Source organism: Lepisosteus oculatus, unplaced genomic scaffold (assembly GCF_040954835.1).
Source record: "Lepisosteus oculatus isolate fLepOcu1 unplaced genomic scaffold, fLepOcu1.hap2 HAP2_SCAFFOLD_75, whole genome shotgun sequence".
NCBI lineage: Eukaryota > Metazoa > Chordata > Actinopteri > Semionotiformes > Lepisosteidae > Lepisosteus > Lepisosteus oculatus.
Window position 1 is genome coordinate 196,838 of NW_027168309.1, and position 16,150 is coordinate 212,987.

The 16,150-nt window shown below is 48.8% G+C and overlaps 11 non-coding genes across 11 annotated transcripts; 4 read left to right on the top strand and 7 right to left on the bottom strand.

Annotated features, from left to right (window-relative positions):
* Positions 1-751: 751 nt before the first annotated feature.
* Positions 752-823, bottom strand: trnam-cau (transfer RNA methionine (anticodon CAU)). The gene has a single exon. It is a non-coding gene; the product is annotated as a tRNA-Met (tRNA).
* A 279-nt stretch (positions 824-1,102) lies between these two features.
* Positions 1,103-1,185, top strand: trnal-cag (transfer RNA leucine (anticodon CAG)). The gene has a single exon. It is a non-coding gene; the product is annotated as a tRNA-Leu (tRNA).
* A 2,791-nt stretch (positions 1,186-3,976) lies between these two features.
* On the bottom strand, positions 3,977-4,049 carry trnak-cuu (transfer RNA lysine (anticodon CUU)). Its single transcript has one exon. It is a non-coding gene; the product is annotated as a tRNA-Lys (tRNA).
* An 821-nt stretch (positions 4,050-4,870) lies between these two features.
* trnam-cau (transfer RNA methionine (anticodon CAU)) lies at positions 4,871-4,942 on the bottom strand. Its single transcript has one exon. It is a non-coding gene; the product is annotated as a tRNA-Met (tRNA).
* A 279-nt stretch (positions 4,943-5,221) lies between these two features.
* trnal-cag (transfer RNA leucine (anticodon CAG)) lies at positions 5,222-5,304 on the top strand. Its single transcript has one exon. It is a non-coding gene; the product is annotated as a tRNA-Leu (tRNA).
* Positions 5,305-8,095: 2,791 nt separating this feature from the next.
* On the bottom strand, positions 8,096-8,168 carry trnak-cuu (transfer RNA lysine (anticodon CUU)). The gene has a single exon. It is a non-coding gene; the product is annotated as a tRNA-Lys (tRNA).
* An 821-nt stretch (positions 8,169-8,989) lies between these two features.
* trnam-cau (transfer RNA methionine (anticodon CAU)) lies at positions 8,990-9,061 on the bottom strand. Its single transcript has one exon. It is a non-coding gene; the product is annotated as a tRNA-Met (tRNA).
* Positions 9,062-9,340: 279 nt separating this feature from the next.
* trnal-cag (transfer RNA leucine (anticodon CAG)) lies at positions 9,341-9,423 on the top strand. Its single transcript has one exon. It is a non-coding gene; the product is annotated as a tRNA-Leu (tRNA).
* Positions 9,424-12,214: 2,791 nt separating this feature from the next.
* On the bottom strand, positions 12,215-12,287 carry trnak-cuu (transfer RNA lysine (anticodon CUU)). Its single transcript has one exon. It is a non-coding gene; the product is annotated as a tRNA-Lys (tRNA).
* Positions 12,288-13,108: 821 nt separating this feature from the next.
* On the bottom strand, positions 13,109-13,180 carry trnam-cau (transfer RNA methionine (anticodon CAU)). Its single transcript has one exon. It is a non-coding gene; the product is annotated as a tRNA-Met (tRNA).
* A 279-nt stretch (positions 13,181-13,459) lies between these two features.
* trnal-cag (transfer RNA leucine (anticodon CAG)) lies at positions 13,460-13,542 on the top strand. Its single transcript has one exon. It is a non-coding gene; the product is annotated as a tRNA-Leu (tRNA).
* Positions 13,543-16,150: the final 2,608 nt, after the last annotated feature.

Sequence of the window (16,150 nt, forward strand, 5' to 3'; positions counted from 1 at the left end):
TCATGTGCTGACCGGATTCGAGAGTAGCACACCCTGTTCTTTGTTGATTACTGTACCTCCAGCAGCGCAAATGTCAGTAATCATTGAAATGTACGACCTACAATCTCCTCAGCATGCCCGCGTGGACTCCTCAGTGATCATCCTTCTACGTTCTGCTGTAGTTTTCATGCAAGTGAAAACCGTGCTCCAAATAACAGCGGCACAGTTGTATCCTGCGGTAAGCATTCTTCTAATTCCATCGTTTTGCTCCAGGTAAAAGGTAGCGCATCATAGTGTTGATATTCCAAGGTTTCAGAGTCCGTATTGGATGGCTTGGATGCAGACATCGCTCAGAGCTCCCAGTATGATTTTCCCGAGTTCAGTTTTGCAGTGTTTTAGTGCTTTACTACTTCCAGTGGGCCTTTGAATGCTCTGCTAAGTAGAGACGTGACATAATTACTAATGCGACCGAGTGTGCTGGCTGTTCCTGGTTCGTAATGATTACAGTGAGAAATCAATATAAACATAACTGCTTCGATTTCGAGGTTCAGTTGAAGCTTTCAAAGAAACTATCAAAGACCTCAGAACAACCGAAGACACATTTGGTCATCTCCGTATTGGTGAAGATTAAAGAGTCCCGCAAGTGTCAAGCTTGCACAAACACACACCAGAGAGAAACTCAGGACAGAATTTAAAGAAAGGGAGATGCAGACTATTTGAAGGCACTTTCCTAACCCAATGGCATGCTTATGAATCGTGCATAGGACACACGTAGCAGAGGATGGTTTCGATCCATCGACCTCTGGGTTATGGGCCCAGCACGCTTCCGCTGCGCCACTCTGCTGACGGCCCCTCTGCGTGTGGCGCACAACTGCTCTTTTTATTTCCTACATAAGTGATGAAAGAGTTGAAAGTTTCAACGACAAACGCAGACGTCACTTTGAGCGCTTGGTGTTGTAGCACAAATCATCACATGCTGCTCTACACTGGATTATAAAAGCCGACACATTTTCCAAACATTTTAATGCTGGAGTCACACTGTAGTATTAATAACAGTGCGATACTCGAGGAGCGTAGTGGGATCGCGGTGGCTCATCAGACCGCCCCGGGACAGGGGGCCCGCGTCAGGATGGCCGAGCGGTCTAAGGCGCTGCGTTCAGGTCGCAGTCTCCCCTGGAGGCGTGGGTTCGAATCCCACTCCTGACAAAAAGCTTGCTCAGTGCCGTCTCCAGTCGGGTGCAAATGGGTGAAGCAGCCTGACGCAGGGAACGTGCGCCGATAGGCGTAGGTGTATCCCCTGCCTCTTCCGATTTAGCTCGTGCTCCATAGGATGGAAGCGGATGCTCTGGCTTTTTGACTCGAATATAACCTGATCACAACAGAAGGCCGTGCAGCCCAGTGCTGGTTTAAGAATGCCTCGTGTCTTCAGGCCCCTATTCCTTCAGGTTACCCCTTTGGAATAGTCGTCCGAAAAAGACGGGAAAGGAAAAGCATGTAAGCTCCCACACACTGCGTTAGCATTAGCGGTTGGAATCTGATGGGAGAAAAGCAACCTGGCTCGCCGTCAAGCAATCCATCCCTGGTCTCCCACGTGACAGGCGGGGATACGCACCACTATACTAACGAGGAGCGCTTGCTTGGCGCTTGAAGACACTTCCTCTTGCGGCTACTACTGTTTCCGGTTTCGTCTTTTCTTTTCATTCCTCCCAGAGGAGCGCATGAAAACGTTTCCATCTGCGCCATCCTCACCCCTCCAATGCTATGGTCCCTGCTCCTCCTGGTGCACTGCAAACACTCATTCAGCCGGTTCTTTCAGTTTGAATAATTAGGTCTTCAAAGGCTGGAAGTAGGGCGCAAAAGACATGCCAATGCCAAAAGCGTGGCTGTGTGCTTCCAGCTGTGAAATGTCACTGGTGGATGTTGAAGACATTACTTCCAAGGCAGCAGGTCCAAGCGATTTAGCGTTTGTACAAGAAGCAGGAAGAGAGAAACGGCACTCCGCCTTTTTCTGGGCAGGCCGAAGCGACAGGAGAAGGGCGCCGTAGTGGGCAGGATTCGAGCCGACGCGGGGAGACCCCAATGGCTTTCTAGCCCATCGTCTTAACCGCTCGGCCACGACTACAGGGAGCGCCGCCGCCGCCGGCTTGCGATCATTTAACACGGAGGGCGAGGCGGCGGCGGTAACCTTTTTCAATGTCGCTCTCCGCTTCCCCCCAAAAAAAAGCCAAATGACATGCTAGCACTCGGACACCCTTCAGAAGACTGAAGGGTGGCTTAAAGCTGGAAGGATTAGGTCTCCCCGTTCCGACGCGACAATCGAACTTCCTTAGGCAGAGAGAAAGCAACATCGAGGAGCGTCAACAAGACTTTAGAAGCTGCGCCACACGCCACTTTCAGTCGCAGTCACAGCAGTTTTAAAGGCAGGAATCGCCTTTGCGAACGCCATGAGAAACAGAACGCAAGCTCAGGTCCTGCGGTTTAACAAACAGCCACGGCTTTCATGCGACTGGACATTTCTTTTCTGGAGCGAATTCACTTTCAACTTCAAGAAATTCACACAACTTGCGAAATACGAAATACAAATCTGGCTCATCGCTGCACAAGAAATACCGCCGGCTGGCAAGAAAATGACAACGGTGTTTTTCCTTAACGAAAAACTTCCCATGGAGAAAAACAACGGCTGTGCGTCTCTGTCGGCTTGATTCAGTTTAATGCAAGTATTCATTCTCCTCCTGGAAAATACAGCTTGCGAAAGATGAAATACAATTCTTGGCTTTTCTGGGTGAGTGCAGAAGAAATCCTGCCGGCTGGCAGAAGAATTCCAGCCTTTTTTACTCTTTAACCAGAAACTTGCGAATGATACAAAGCAAGCGGGGTGCGTTTCTGTGCAGCTGTTAACTGAACAGCTGCTGCTTCAAGCCCACCCAGGGCTCATTCCGATTTCAACATCATGCCCCCTGAAGGTAGACTGGATTTCTTTGCGAAGCATTCACCTTTTGGACGTTTCAGGAAAGGTGCGTGTCGATGCCAGACTTGAAAAGCTTTCCATACAAAGAAACAACATAGTGCTTTTGATTGATGGGAAACGGCAAGAGCGGTTTGAGCAGCTCCGGCCTCTCAACCGCTTTACAATGTGATCGGCACCTCGGTAGCCAGTTTAGAAGGCTGAAAAGGATGCTGGAAGCACAGCGACGTTCTAAAACCAGCGCTTGAAAAGCATCTGCATACATAAAATGTCCATTTCCCCAAAGCTGAATCTGCATCTTCAGAAGATTGTCAGCTATACGTTTTCGTTCTTTGTTTCCTTTTTTTACGACAAGCTTTCGAGAAATGAACTGTCTATTGTGATGAAGGCTGCATTAGAAATTGTGCATCTAGCTTAGTTCAATGAAATCGGGAGGTGCACCTGTCTCAAGCGGATGGCTCTTTGCAGGCACACTACGGAAACCTGCGGGCGCAAGTTGGGAGAAGTGACTCTTGCAGAGTGTTGAGCTTCGAGAAGAGGGCTCCGCTCAGGAAGATATTTCCACATGTTGAAGAGTCGCTTTTCGCCCTTTCTTTCCCACATTTTTCCAGTGCGGTTATTGATCGCGTTCAAAATGTTTTCCCAACGTACGTGTTACCTGCAAAATCACAGTGAAACTGTTATGCCCAAAAGATTCCTAATAGTTATTGTATTAGAATAGCTCTCCAATTTCTTAGCCTTCGTACACGCAATGTTTAAGGAAACGCTAGAGTAAATGAAACTGTAAATAGACAGGAGCTCTTCTTAGTTTTCATACAAGTTATGATGGCTGCAGCTCCTATCTGCGTCCCGGTGACCGGAGCCAAGGGATTATCTGCGGAACCCTTGATTTATCTCTCGGGCAAGGAGCTAGATACGCCCTTTTCATCTCGGTTTGATCACACCTGTGCATTAAAACGCAGTGCTCGGTACCATCGAGGTGTAAGAGGTTCAAGGATGAGCGGGAAACTTTGTTAATAAGGAGACGGGCACCGCCCAACGTGGGGCTCGAACCCACGACCCTGAGATTAAGAGTCTCATGCTCTACCGACTGAGCTAGCCGGGCGCCGGTAGAGCTGGTGGTTAACTTGTCCCTGTTGACGGCAATTTGACAAGGTATACTTCCTGGCTTTTCATCATGTGCTGACCGGATTCGAGAGTAGCACACCCTGTTCTTTGTTGATTACTGTACCTCCAGCAGCGCAAATGTCAGTAATCATTGAAATGTACGACCTACAATCTCCTCAGCATGCCCGCGTGGACTCCTCAGTGATCATCCTTCTACGTTCTGCTGTAGTTTTCATGCAAGTGAAAACCGTGCTCCAAATAACAGCGGCACAGTTGTATCCTGCGGTAAGCATTCTTCTAATTCCATCGTTTTGCTCCAGGTAAAAGGTAGCGCATCATAGTGTTGATATTCCAAGGTTTCAGAGTCCGTATTGGATGGCTTGGATGCAGACATCGCTCAGAGCTCCCAGTATGATTTTCCCGAGTTCAGTTTTGCAGTGTTTTAGTGCTTTACTACTTCCAGTGGGCCTTTGAATGCTCTGCTAAGTAGAGACGTGACATAATTACTAATGCGACCGAGTGTGCTGGCTGTTCCTGGTTCGTAATGATTACAGTGAGAAATCAATATAAACATAACTGCTTCGATTTCGAGGTTCAGTTGAAGCTTTCAAAGAAACTATCAAAGACCTCAGAACAACCGAAGACACATTTGGTCATCTCCGTATTGGTGAAGATTAAAGAGTCCCGCAAGTGTCAAGCTTGCACAAACACACACGAGAGAGAAACTCAGGACAGAATTTAAAGAAAGGGAGATGCAGACTATTTGAAGGCACTTTGCTAACCCAATGGCATGCTTATGAATCGTGCATAGGACACACGTAGCAGAGGATGGTTTCGATCCATCGACCTCTGGGTTATGGGCCCAGCACGCTTCCGCTGCGCCACTCTGCTGACGGCCCCTCTGCGTGTGGCGCACAACTGCTCTTTTTATTTCCTACATAAGTGATGAAAGAGTTGAAAGTTTCAACGACAAACGCAGACGTCACTTTGAGCGCTTGGTGTTGTAGCACAAATCATCACATGCTGCTCTACACTGGATTATAAAAGCCGACACATTTTCCAAACATTTTAATGCTGGAGTCACACTGTAGTATTAATAACAGTGCGATACTCGAGGAGCGTAGTGGGATCGCGGTGGCTCATCAGACCGCCCCGGGACAGGGGGCCCGCGTCAGGATGGCCGAGCGGTCTAAGGCGCTGCGTTCAGGTCGCAGTCTCCCCTGGAGGCGTGGGTTCGAATCCCACTCCTGACAAAAAGCTTGCTCAGTGCCGTCTCCAGTCGGGTGCAAATGGGTGAAGCAGCCTGACGCAGGGAACGTGCGCCGATAGGCGTAGGTGTATCCCCTGCCTCTTCCGATTTAGCTCGTGCTCCATAGGATGGAAGCGGATGCTCTGGCTTTTTGACTCGAATATAACCTGATCACAACAGAAGGCCGTGCAGCCCAGTGCTGGTTTAAGAATGCCTCGTGTCTTCAGGCCCCTATTCCTTCAGGTTACCCCTTTGGAATAGTCGTCCGAAAAAGACGGGAAAGGAAAAGCATGTAAGCTCCCACACACTGCGTTAGCATTAGCGGTTGGAATCTGATGGGAGAAAAGCAACCTGGCTCGCCGTCAAGCAATCCATCCCTGGTCTCCCACGTGACAGGCGGGGATACGCACCACTATACTAACGAGGAGCGCTTGCTTGGCGCTTGAAGACACTTCCTCTTGCGGCTACTACTGTTTCCGGTTTCGTCTTTTCTTTTCATTCCTCCCAGAGGAGCGCATGAAAACGTTTCCATCTGCGCCATCCTCACCCCTCCAATGCTATGGTCCCTGCTCCTCCTGGTGCACTGCAAACACTCATTCAGCCGGTTCTTTCAGTTTGAATAATTAGGTCTTCAAAGGCTGGAAGTAGGGCGCAAAAGACATGCCAATGCCAAAAGCGTGGCTGTGTGCTTCCAGCTGTGAAATGTCACTGGTGGATGTTGAAGACATTACTTCCAAGGCAGCAGGTCCAAGCGATTTAGCGTTTGTACAAGAAGCAGGAAGAGAGAAACGGCACTCCGCCTTTTTCTGGGCAGGCCGAAGCGACAGGAGAAGGGCGCCGTAGTGGGCAGGATTCGAGCCGACGCGGGGAGACCCCAATGGCTTTCTAGCCCATCGCCTTAACCGCTCGGCCACGACTACAGGGAGCGCCGCCGCCGCCGGCTTGCGATCATTTAACACGGAGGGCGAGGCGGCGGCGGTAACCTTTTTCAATGTCGCTCTCCGCTTCCCCCCAAAAAAAAGCCAAATGACATGCTAGCACTCGGACACCCTTCAGAAGACTGAAGGGTGGCTTAAAGCTGGAAGGATTAGGTCTCCCCGTTCCGACGCGACAATCGAACTTCCTTAGGCAGAGAGAAAGCAACATCGAGGAGCGTCAACAAGACTTTAGAAGCTGCGCCACACGCCACTTTCAGTCGCAGTCACAGCAGTTTTAAAGGCAGGAATCGCCTTTGCGAACGCCATGAGAAACAGAACGCAAGCTCAGGTCCTGCGGTTTAACAAACAGCCACGGCTTTCATGCGACTGGACATTTCTTTTCTGGAGCGAATTCACTTTCAACTTCAAGAAATTCACACAACTTGCGAAATACGAAATACAAATCTGGCTCATCGCTGCACAAGAAATACCGCCGGCTGGCAAGAAAATGACAACGGTGTTTTTCCTTAACGAAAAACTTCCCATGGAGAAAAACAACGGCTGTGCGTCTCTGTCGGCTTGATTCAGTTTAATGCAAGTATTCATTCTCCTCCTGGAAAATACAGCTTGCGAAAGATGAAATACAATTCTTGGCTTTTCTGGGTGAGTGCAGAAGAAATCCTGCCGGCTGGCAGAAGAATTCCAGCCTTTTTTACTCTTTAACCAGAAACTTGCGAATGATACAAAGCAAGCGGGGTGCGTTTCTGTGCAGCTGTTAACTGAACAGCTGCTGCTTCAAGCCCACCCAGGGCTCATTCCGATTTCAACATCATGCCCCCTGAAGGTAGACTGGATTTCTTTGCGAAGCATTCACCTTTTGGACGTTTCAGGAAAGGTGCGTGTCGATGCCAGACTTGAAAAGCTTTCCATACAAAGAAACAACATAGTGCTTTTGATTGATGGGAAACGGCAAGAGCGGTTTGAGCAGCTCCGGCCTCTCAACCGCTTTACAATGTGATCGGCACCTCGGTAGCCAGTTTAGAAGGCTGAAAAGGATGCTGGAAGCACAGCGACGTTCTAAAACCAGCGCTTGAAAAGCATCTGCATACATAAAATGTCCATTTCCCCAAAGCTGAATCTGCATCTTCAGAAGATTGTCAGCTATACGTTTTCGTTCTTTGTTTCCTTTTTTTACGACAAGCTTTCGAGAAATGAACTGTCTATTGTGATGAAGGCTGCATTAGAAATTGTGCATCTAGCTTAGTTCAATGAAATCGGGAGGTGCACCTGTCTCAAGCGGATGGCTCTTTGCAGGCACACTACGGAAACCTGCGGGCGCAAGTTGGGAGAAGTGACTCTTGCAGAGTGTTGAGCTTCGAGAAGAGGGCTCCGCTCAGGAAGATATTTCCACATGTTGAAGAGTCGCTTTTCGCCCTTTCTTTCCCACATTTTTCCAGTGCGGTTATTGATCGCGTTCAAAATGTTTTCCCAACGTACGTGTTACCTGCAAAATCACAGTGAAACTGTTATGCCCAAAAGATTCCTAATAGTTATTGTATTAGAATAGCTCTCCAATTTCTTAGCCTTCGTACACGCAATGTTTAAGGAAACGCTAGAGTAAATGAAACTGTAAATAGACAGGAGCTCTTCTTAGTTTTCATACAAGTTATGATGGCTGCAGCTCCTATCTGCGTCCGGGTGACCGGAGCCAAGGGATTATCTGCGGAACCCTTGATTTATCTCTCGGGCAAGGAGCTAGATACGCCCTTTTCATCTCGGTTTGATCACACCTGTGCATTAAAACGCAGTGCTCGGTACCATCGAGGTGTAAGAGGTTCAAGGATGAGCGGGAAACTTTGTTAATAAGGAGACGGGCACCGCCCAACGTGGGGCTCGAACCCACGACCCTGAGATTAAGAGTCTCATGCTCTACCGACTGAGCTAGCCGGGCGCCGGTGGAGCTGGTGGCTAACTTGTCCCTGTTGACGGCAATTTGACAAGGTATACTTCCTGGCTTTTCATCATGTGCTGACCGGATTCGAGAGTAGCACACCCTGTTCTTTGTTGATTACTGTACCTCCAGCAGCGCAAATGTCAGTAATCATTGAAATGTACGACCTACAATCTCCTCAGCATGCCCGCGTGGACTCCTCAGTGATCATCCTTCTACGTTCTGCTGTAGTTTTCATGCAAGTGAAAACCGTGCTCCAAATAACAGCGGCACAGTTGTATCCTGCGGTAAGCATTCTTCTAATTCCATCGTTTTGCTCCAGGTAAAAGGTAGCGCATCATAGTGTTGATATTCCAAGGTTTCAGAGTCCGTATTGGATGGCTTGGATGCAGACATCGCTCAGAGCTCCCAGTATGATTTTCCCGAGTTCAGTTTTGCAGTGTTTTAGTGCTTTACTACTTCCAGTGGGCCTTTGAATGCTCTGCTAAGTAGAGACGTGACATAATTACTAATGCGACCGAGTGTGCTGGCTGTTCCTGGTTCGTAATGATTAACGCGAGAAATCAATATAAACATAACTGCTTCGATTTCGAGGTTCAGTTGAAGCTTTCAAAGAAACTATCAAAGACCTCAGAACAACCGAAGACACATTTGGTCATCTCCGTATTGGTGAAGATTAAAGAGTCCCGCAAGTGTCAAGCTTGCACAAACACACACGAGAGAGAAACTCAGGACAGAATTTAAAGAAAGGGAGATGCAGACTATTTGAAGGCACTTTGCTAACCCAATGGCATGCTTATGAATCGTGCATAGGACACACGTAGCAGAGGATGGTTTCGATCCATCGACCTCTGGGTTATGGGCCCAGCACGCTTCCGCTGCGCCACTCTGCTGACGGCCTCTCTGCGTGTGGCGCACAACTGCTCTTTTTATTTCCTACATAAGTGATGAAAGAGTTGAAAGTTTCAACGACAAACGCAGACGTCACTTTGAGCGCTTGGTGTTGTAGCACAAATCATCACATGCTGCTCTACACTGGATTATAAAAGCCGACACATTTTCCAAACATTTTAATGCTGGAGTCACACTGTAGTATTAATAACAGTGCGATACTCGAGGAGCGTAGTGGGATCGCGGTGGCTCATCAGACCGCCCCGGGACAGGGGGCCCGCGTCAGGATGGCCGAGCGGTCTAAGGCGCTGCGTTCAGGTCGCAGTCTCCCCTGGAGGCGTGGGTTCGAATCCCACTCCTGACAAAAAGCTTGCTCAGTGCCGTCTCCAGTCGGGTGCAAATGGGTGAAGCAGCCTGACGCAGGGAACGTGCGCCGATAGGCGTAGGTGTATCCCCTGCCTCTTCCGATTTAGCTCGTGCTCCATAGGATGGAAGCGGATGCTCTGGCTTTTTGACTCGAATATAACCTGATCACAACAGAAGGCCGTGCAGCCCAGTGCTGGTTTAAGAATGCCTCGTGTCTTCAGGCCCCTATTCCTTCAGGTTACCCCTTTGGAATAGTCGTCCGAAAAAGACGGGAAAGGAAAAGCATGTAAGCTCCCACACACTGCGTTAGCATTAGCGGTTGGAATCTGATGGGAGAAAAGCAACCTGGCTCGCCGTCAAGCAATCCATCCCTGGTCTCCCACGTGACAGGCGGGGATACGCACCACTATACTAACGAGGAGCGCTTGCTTGGCGCTTGAAGACACTTCCTCTTGCGGCTACTACTGTTTCCGGTTTCGTCTTTTCTTTTCATTCCTCCCAGAGGAGCGCATGAAAACGTTTCCATCTGCGCCATCCTCACCCCTCCAATGCTATGGTCCCTGCTCCTCCTGGTGCACTGCAAACACTCATTCAGCCGGTTCTTTCAGTTTGAATAATTAGGTCTTCAAAGGCTGGAAGTAGGGCGCAAAAGACATGCCAATGCCAAAAGCGTGGCTGTGTGCTTCCAGCTGTGAAATGTCACTGGTGGATGTTGAAGACATTACTTCCAAGGCAGCAGGTCCAAGCGATTTAGCGTTTGTACAAGAAGCAGGAAGAGAGAAACGGCACTCCGCCTTTTTCTGGGCAGGCCGAAGCGACAGGAGAAGGGCGCCGTAGTCGGCAGGATTCGAGCCGACGCGGGGAGACCCCAATGGCTTTCTAGCCCATCGCCTTAACCGCTCGGCCACGACTACAGGGAGCGCCGCCGCCGCCGGCTTGCGATCATTTAACACGGAGGGCGAGGCGGCGGCGGTAACCTTTTTCAATGTCGCTCTCCGCTTCCCCCCAAAAAAAAGCCAAATGACATGCTAGCACTCGGACACCCTTCAGAAGACTGAAGGGTGGCTTAAAGCTGGAAGGATTAGGTCTCCCCGTTCCGACGCGACAATCGAACTTCCTTAGGCAGAGAGAAAGCAACATCGAGGAGCGTCAACAAGACTTTAGAAGCTGCGCCACACGCCACTTTCAGTCGCAGTCACAGCAGTTTTAAAGGCAGGAATCGCCTTTGCGAACGCCATGAGAAACAGAACGCAAGCTCAGGTCCTGCGGTTTAACAAACAGCCACGGCTTTCATGCGACTGGACATTTCTTTTCTGGAGCGAATTCACTTTCAACTTCAAGAAATTCACACAACTTGCGAAATACGAAATACAAATCTGGCTCATCGCTGCACAAGAAATACCGCCGGCTGGCAAGAAAATGACAACGGTGTTTTTCCTTAACGAAAAACTTCCCATGGAGAAAAACAACGGCTGTGCGTCTCTGTCGGCTTGATTCAGTTTAATGCAAGTATTCATTCTCCTCCTGGAAAATACAGCTTGCGAAAGATGAAATACAATTCTTGGCTTTTCTGGGTGAGTGCAGAAGAAATCCTGCCGGCTGGCAGAAGAATTCCAGCCTTTTTTACTCTTTAACCAGAAACTTGCGAATGATACAAAGCAAGCGGGGTGCGTTTCTGTGCAGCTGTTAACTGAACAGCTGCTGCTTCAAGCCCACCCAGGGCTCATTCCGATTTCAACATCATGCCCCCTGAAGGTAGACTGGATTTCTTTGCGAAGCATTCACCTTTTGGACGTTTCAGGAAAGGTGCGTGTCGATGCCAGACTTGAAAAGCTTTCCATACAAAGAAACAACATAGTGCTTTTGATTGATGGGAAACGGCAAGAGCGGTTTGAGCAGCTCCGGCCTCTCAACCGCTTTACAATGTGATCGGCACCTCGGTAGCCAGTTTAGAAGGCTGAAAAGGATGCTGGAAGCACAGCGACGTTCTAAAACCAGCGCTTGAAAAGCATCTGCATACATAAAATGTCCATTTCCCCAAAGCTGAATCTGCATCTTCAGAAGATTGTCAGCTATACGTTTTCGTTCTTTGTTTCCTTTTTTTACGACAAGCTTTCGAGAAATGAACTGTCTATTGTGATGAAGGCTGCATTAGAAATTGTGCATCTAGCTTAGTTCAATGAAATCGGGAGGTGCACCTGTCTCAAGCGGATGGCTCTTTGCAGGCACACTACGGAAACCTGCGGGCGCAAGTTGGGAGAAGTGACTCTTGCAGAGTGTTGAGCTTCGAGAAGAGGGCTCCGCTCAGGAAGATATTTCCACATGTTGAAGAGTCGCTTTTCGCCCTTTCTTTCCCACATTTTTCCAGTGCGGTTATTGATCGCGTTCAAAATGTTTTCCCAACGTACGTGTTACCTGCAAAATCACAGTGAAACTGTTATGCCGAAAAGATTCCTAATAGTTATTGTATTAGAATAGCTCTCCAATTTCTTAGCCTTCGTACACGCAATGTTTAAGGAAACGCTAGAGTAAATGAAACTGTAAATAGACAGGAGCTCTTCTTAGTTTTCATACAAGTTATGATGGCTGCAGCTCCTATCTGCGTCCGGGTGACCGGAGCCAAGGGATTATCTGCGGAACCCTTGATTTATCTCTCGGGCAAGGAGCTAGATACGCCCTTTTCATCTCGGTTTGATCACACCTGTGCATTAAAACGCAGTGCTCGGTACCATCGAGGTGTAAGAGGTTCAAGGATGAGCGGGAAACTTTGTTAATAAGGAGACGGGCACCGCCCAACGTGGGGCTCGAACCCACGACCCTGAGATTAAGAGTCTCATGCTCTACCGACTGAGCTAGCCGGGCGCCGGTGGAGCTGGTGGTTAACTTGTCCCTGTTGACGGCAATTTGACAAGGTATACTTCCTGGCTTTTCATCATGTGCTGACCGGATTCGAGAGTAGCACACCCTGTTCTTTGTTGATTACTGTACCTCCAGCAGCGCAAATGTCAGTAATCATTGAAATGTACGACCTACAATCTCCTCAGCATGCCCGCGTGGACTCCTCAGTGATCATCCTTCTACGTTCTGCTGTAGTTTTCATGCAAGTGAAAACCGTGCTCCAAATAACAGCGGCACAGTTGTATCCTGCGGTAAGCATTCTTCTAATTCCATCGTTTTGCTCCAGGTAAAAGGTAGCGCATCATAGTGTTGATATTCCAAGGTTTCAGAGTCCGTATTGGATGGCTTGGATGCAGACATCGCTCAGAGCTCCCAGTATGATTTTCCCGAGTTCAGTTTTGCAGTGTTTTAGTGCTTTACTACTTCCAGTGGGCCTTTGAATGCTCTGCTAAGTAGAGACGTGACATAATTACTAATGCGACCGAGTGTGCTGGCTGTTCCTGGTTCGTAATGATTACAGTGAGAAATCAATATAAACATAACTGCTTCGATTTCGAGGTTCAGTTGAAGCTTTCAAAGAAACTATCAAAGACCTCAGAACAACCGAAGACACATTTGGTCATCTCCGTATTGGTGAAGATTAAAGAGTCCCGCAAGTGTCAAGCTTGCACAAACACACACCAGAGAGAAACTCAGGACAGAATTTAAAGAAAGGGAGATGCAGACTATTTGAAGGCACTTTGCTAACCCAATGGCATGCTTATGAATCGTGCATAGGACACACGTAGCAGAGGATGGTTTCGATCCATCGACCTCTGGGTTATGGGCCCAGCACGCTTCCGCTGCGCCACTCTGCTGACGGCCCCCCTGCGTGTGGCGCACAACTGCTCTTTTTATTTCCTACATAAGTGATGAAAGAGTTGAAAGTTTCAACGACAAACGCAGACGTCACTTTGAGCGCTTGGTGTTGTAGCACAAATCATCACATGCTGCTCTACACTGGATTATAAAAGCCGACACATTTTCCAAACATTTTAATGCTGGAGTCACACTGTAGTATTAATAACAGTGCGATACTCGAGGAGCGTAGTGGGATCGCGGTGGCTCATCAGACCGCCCCGGGACAGGGGGCCCGCGTCAGGATGGCCGAGCGGTCTAAGGCGCTGCGTTCAGGTCGCAGTCTCCCCTGGAGGCGTGGGTTCGAATCCCACTCCTGACAAAAAGCTTGCTCAGTGCCGTCTCCAGTCGGGTGCAAATGGGTGAAGCAGCCTGACGCAGGGAACGTGCGCCGATAGGCGTAGGTGTATCCCCTGCCTCTTCCGATTTAGCTCGTGCTCCATAGGATGGAAGCGGATGCTCTGGCTTTTTGACTCGAATATAACCTGATCACAACAGAAGGCCGTGCAGCCCAGTGCTGGTTTAAGAATGCCTCGTGTCTTCAGGCCCCTATTCCTTCAGGTTACCCCTTTGGAATAGTCGTCCGAAAAAGACGGGAAAGGAAAAGCATGTAAGCTCCCACACACTGCGTTAGCATTAGCGGTTGGAATCTGATGGGAGAAAAGCAACCTGGCTCGCCGTCAAGCAATCCATCCCTGGTCTCCCACGTGACAGGCGGGGATACGCACCACTATACTAACGAGGAGCGCTTGCTTGGCGCTTGAAGACACTTCCTCTTGCGGCTACTACTGTTTCCGGTTTCGTCTTTTCTTTTCATTCCTCCCAGAGGAGCGCATGAAAACGTTTCCATCTGCGCCATCCTCACCCCTCCAATGCTATGGTCCCTGCTCCTCCTGGTGCACTGCAAACACTCATTCAGCCGGTTCTTTCAGTTTGAATAATTAGGTCTTCAAAGGCTGGAAGTAGGGCGCAAAAGACATGCCAATGCCAAAAGCGTGGCTGTGTGCTTCCAGCTGTGAAATGTCACTGGTGGATGTTGAAGACATTACTTCCAAGGCAGCAGGTCCAAGCGATTTAGCGTTTGTACAAGAAGCAGGAAGAGAGAAACGGCACTCCGCCTTTTTCTGGGCAGGCCGAAGCGACAGGAGAAGGGCGCCGTAGTGGGCAGGATTCGAGCCGACGCGGGGAGACCCCAATGGCTTTCTAGCCCATCGTCTTAACCGCTCGGCCACGACTACAGGGAGCGCCGCCGCCGCCGGCTTGCGATCATTTAACACGGAGGGCGAGGCGGCGGCGGTAACCTTTTTCAATGTCGCTCTCCGCTTCCCCCCAAAAAAAAGCCAAATGACATGCTAGCACTCGGACACCCTTCAGAAGACTGAAGGGTGGCTTAAAGCTGGAAGGATTAGGTCTCCCCGTTCCGACGCGACAATCGAACTTCCTTAGGCAGAGAGAAAGCAACATCGAGGAGCGTCAACAAGACTTTAGAAGCTGCGCCACACGCCACTTTCAGTCGCAGTCACAGCAGTTTTAAAGGCAGGAATCGCCTTTGCGAACGCCATGAGAAACAGAACGCAAGCTCAGGTCCTGCGGTTTAACAAACAGCCACGGCTTTCATGCGACTGGACATTTCTTTTCTGGAGCGAATTCACTTTCAACTTCAAGAAATTCACACAACTTGCGAAATACGAAATACAAATCTGGCTCATCGCTGCACAAGAAATACCGCCGGCTGGCAAGAAAATGACAACGGTGTTTTTCCTTAACGAAAAACTTCCCATGGAGAAAAACAACGGCTGTGCGTCTCTGTCGGCTTGATTCAGTTTAATGCAAGTATTCATTCTCCTCCTGGAAAATACAGCTTGCGAAAGATGAAATACAATTCTTGGCTTTTCTGGGTGAGTGCAGAAGAAATCCTGCCGGCTGGCAGAAGAATTCCAGCCTTTTTTACTCTTTAACCAGAAACTTGCGAATGATACAAAGCAAGCGGGGTGCGTTTCTGTGCAGCTGTTAACTGAACAGCTGCTGCTTCAAGCCCACCCAGGGCTCATTCCGATTTCAACATCATGCCCCCTGAAGGTAGACTGGATTTCTTTGCGAAGCATTCACCTTTTGGACGTTTCAGGAAAGGTGCGTGTCGATGCCAGACTTGAAAAGCTTTCCATACAAAGAAACAACATAGTGCTTTTGATTGATGGGAAACGGCAAGAGCGGTTTGAGCAGCTCCGGCCTCTCAACCGCTTTACAATGTGATCGGCACCTCGGTAGCCAGTTTAGAAGGCTGAAAAGGATGCTGGAAGCACAGCGACGTTCTAAAACCAGCGCTTGAAAAGCATCTGCATACATAAAATGTCCATTTCCCCAAAGCTGAATCTGCATCTTCAGAAGATTGTCAGCTATACGTTTTCGTTCTTTGTTTCCTTTTTTTACGACAAGCTTTCGAGAAATGAACTGTCTATTGTGATGAAGGCTGCATTAGAAATTGTGCATCTAGCTTAGTTCAATGAAATCGGGAGGTGCACCTGTCTCAAGCGGATGGCTCTTTGCAGGCACACTACGGAAACCTGCGGGCGCAAGTTGGGAGAAGTGACTCTTGCAGAGTGTTGAGCTTCGAGAAGAGGGCTCCGCTCAGGAAGATATTTCCACATGTTGAAGAGTCGCTTTTCGCCCTTTCTTTCCCACATTTTTCCAGTGCGGTTATTGATCGCGTTCAAAATGTTTTCCCAACGTACGTGTTACCTGCAAAATCACAGTGAAACTGTTATGCCCAAAAGATTCCTAATAGTTATTGTATTAGAATAGCTCTCCAATTTCTTAGCCTTCGTACACGCAATGTTTAAGGAAACGCTAGAGTAAATGAAACTGTAAATAGACAGGAGCTCTTCTTAGTTTTCATACAAGTTATGATGGCTGCAGCTCCTATCTGCGTC